A 3952-nucleotide genomic window follows, 5' to 3' on the forward strand; every position below is an offset into this window, starting at 1 on the left:
CGCGATCTTGTCCTTTCGGTCACTACCCAAAGTTCATGACCATAGGTGAGGGTAGGTGCGTAGATTGACCGGTAAATCGAGAGCTTCGCCTTTCGACTCAGCTCCCTCTTCACCACGACGGTCCGGTACACCGACCGCATAACTGCGGACGCTGCACCGATCCGTCTGTCAATCTCACGCTCCATCGTTCCCTCACTCGTGAACAAGATCCCGAGATACTTGAACTCCTCGTCCTGAGGCGGGACTTCTCCACCCACCCGGACAAGGCATGCCACCCTTTCCCGGTGGAGAACCATGGCCTCGGATTTGGAGGTGCCTGCCGCGTCGCACTCGGCCTCAAACCGCCCCAGCACATGCTGAAGGTCCCGGTCCGATGAAGCCAACAGGACAACATCATCCGCAAAAAGCAGAGATGATATCCTGAGGCTCCCAAACCGGATCCCCTCCGGCCCCTGGCTACGCCTAGAAATCCTGTCCATAAAAATTATGAACAGGACCGGTGACAAAGGGCAGCCCTGCCGGAGTACAACATGCACCGGGAACAAGTTTGATCTACTGCCGGCAATGCGAACCAAACTCCAGCTCCGATCATACAGAGACCGGACAGCCCTTAATAGAGGGCCCCGGACTCCATACTCACTCAGCACCCCCCACAGAATGGCACGAGGGACACGGTCAAATGCCTTCTCCAGATCCAGAAAGCACATGTAGACTGGTTGGGCAAATTCCCATGAACCCTCGAGCACCCTGCGGAGGGTATAGAGCTGGGCCAGTGTTCCACGACCAGGACGAAAACCACATTGTTCCTCCTGAATCCGAGGTTCAACTATCGGCCGTAATCTCCTCTCCAGTACCCTGGCGTAGACTTTCCCGGGGAGGCTGAGAAGTGTGATCCCCATATAGTTGGAACACACTCTCCGGTCCCCCTTTTTAAACAGAGGGACCACCACCCCGGTTTGCCACTCCAGCGGTACTGTCCCCTTCCTCCATGCAATGTCGCAGAGGTCTGTCAACCAAGACAGCCCTACGACATCCAGAGACTTGAGGTACACAGGGCGAATCTCATCCACCCCCGGTGCCCTGCCACTGAGGAGCTTACGAACTACCTCAGTGACCTCGGCTTGGGTGATGGATGAGCACGCCCCAGAGTCCCCACTCTCTGCTTCCTCAGTGGAAGGCATGTCAGTCGGGTTGAGGAGATCCTCAAAGTATTCCTTCCACCGTTGGACAATGTCCCCAGTCGAGGTCAACAGCTCCCCACCCACACCGTAAACGGTGCCGGCAGAGTACTGCTTCCCCCTTCAGAGGCGCCGAACGGTCCTCCAGAATTTCCTCGAGGCCGACCGAAAGTCCTCCTCCATGGCCTCCCCGAACTCCTCCCAGACCCGAGTTTTTGTCTCCAGGACTGCCCGAGCCGCGGCTCGCTTGGCCTGCCGGTACCCATCTACTGCGTCAGGAGTCCCACCGGCCAACATAGCCCGGTAGGACTCCTTCTTCAGTCTGACGGCATCCTGTACTTCCGGTGTCCACCACCGGGTTCTAGGTTTGCCGCCACGACAGGCACCGGAGACCTTGCGTCCACAACTTCGAACCGCTGTGTCGACAATGGAGGCAGAGAACATGGTCCACTCGGACTCAATGTCCCCCGCCTCCCCGGGATCCGAGAGAAGCTCCCTCGGAGGTGGGAGTTGAAGATGTCCCTGACAGAGGGCTCGGCCAGACGTTCCCAACAGACCCTCACAATCCGTTTGGGTCTGCCCGGTCTGTCCAACCTCCCCCTCCGCCAGCGCATCCAACTCACCACCAGGTGGTGATCAGTTGACAGCTCAGCCCCTCTCTTCACCCGAGTGTCCAAGACATGCGGCCGAAGAACAGATGAAACGACAAAAAAGTCGATCATTGACCTCCGGCCTAGAGTGTCCTGGTGCCACGTGCACTGATGGACACCCTTATGCCTGAACATGGTGTTCGTTATGGACAAACTGCGACTAGCACAGAAGTCCAACAACAAAACACAGCTCGGGTTCAGATCGGGGAGGCCGTTCCTCCCAATCACGCCTCTCCAGGTATCACTGTCATTGCCCACGTGAGCGTTGAAGTCCCCCGGTACAACAATGGAGTCCCCAGTTGGAGCACTATCAAGTACTCCTCCCAGGGACCCCAAGAAGGCTGGGTACTCCGCACTGCTGTTTGGCCCGTAGGCACAAACAACAGTGAGAGACCTTTTCCCGACCCGAAGGCGCAAGGAAGCGACCCTCTCGTTCACCGGGGTGAACTCCAACACATGGCGGCTGAGCTGGGGGGCTATAACCAAGCCCACACCAGCCCGCCGCCTCTCACCCTGGGCAACTCCAGAGTAGTGGAGGGTCCAGCCCCTTTCAAGGAGCTGGGTTCCAGAGCCCAAGCTATGTGTGGAGGTGAGCCCGACTATCTCTAGCCGGTATCTCTCAACCTCACGCACAAGCTCCGGCTCCTTCCCCCCCAGTGAGGTGACATTCCATGTCCCCACTGTGAGGGTTTTAGTCCAGGGATTGGGTCGTCGAGGCACCCCGCCACGACTGCTACTGAGCCCGGCCGGGTCCCACGGGCAACCCCAGGCCTGGCTCCAGGGCGGGGCCCCGGTGACGCCGATCCGGGCGACTTAACGGTCCTTGATCTTGTCTTATCCATGTTTGGCTTGTGAACCGCTCTTAGTCTGGCCCGTCACCCATGACCTGTTTGCCATGGGAGACCCTACCAGGGGCGTAAGTGCCCCCGACAACATAGCTCCTAGGATCACTCGGGCACACAAACCCCTCCACCACAGTAAGGTGGCGGTTCGAGGAGGGGCAACTCTAATCAATTATTGCTTTTTTAACTTCTGTTTTACCTCGCCCACCACTTTATTCTTTTCTCTTACTACTTTAGCAACTTTTGGGACAGCTTGCTGAGGAGGTGGCAGCACTTGACCTGAGACTGCAGGAAGAGGTCTGCAGCTCTAAAAGGTCAGGGACATAGGCAGGAGCTTTACATTAAAACATGGGCTACGTGTTGTCTCACTCTTGTCTTTGTTTGGAGGTGTGCAGTAGCATTCTGGACTGTAGGATGAAGCGGGTATGGATACCAGATGGATGGATGGAATATTATCTTCAAGAAGTGCCGTCTCTCTCTCTTGGTCTGTTGTCCTTACTATCGGCAAAGCCCACCCAAAGTAACTTTGTACTGTGTATGTAACACGTCGACAACAATGGAGGGAGCTCACAGAGCTACATTCAACATCATAACACAAGTGGTTAAAACACTCAAGAAAAGTAGTACCGGACGAAAGCGCCCTTAGAGCCACTTAACCTCCAAGGCTCTGGGCTAAAAAATGCCAGCTTCTTTGAGACACTTTCATTTTACACAACTAACTAAACCACAATATAATTTCAATGGGTGAGTGAGTCGATTTTTTTTTCAGCAGGATTAATTATCTCCTCTGATTTTCAGGGGAATTGATTATCCCTTTTTCTAAAAAGTGTCCTTTGTTTTTGATATTAAAGAATAATAATGCAACAATACAATTACATTAAAATGTTGGCCAGTTGTGCTCTCCATAATAAGATTTGGGTTTGGAAAGTTGCCTGGAGAATCCATTGGTTTTGACTTCCAGCACACGTCCCAGTCCAACCGACCACATGCACCGACACACACACACACACACACACACACACACACACACACACACACACACACACACACACACACACACACACACACACACACACACACACACACACACACACACACACACACACACACACACACACACACACACACACACACACACACACACACACACACACACAAACACACACACACACAAACACACACGAGAAAGTAGACAGAGTCTGTCTGGAGGCAGCAGAGACAGAGAGGAGGTGTGGGAAATGTTAAAGGTGGGGGGAGAGGAGGAAAACTGCTACTTCAAGGC

The sequence above is a fragment of the Cololabis saira genome, chromosome 4 (assembly GCF_033807715.1).
Source record: "Cololabis saira isolate AMF1-May2022 chromosome 4, fColSai1.1, whole genome shotgun sequence".
Classification (NCBI taxonomy): domain Eukaryota; kingdom Metazoa; phylum Chordata; class Actinopteri; order Beloniformes; family Belonidae; genus Cololabis; species Cololabis saira.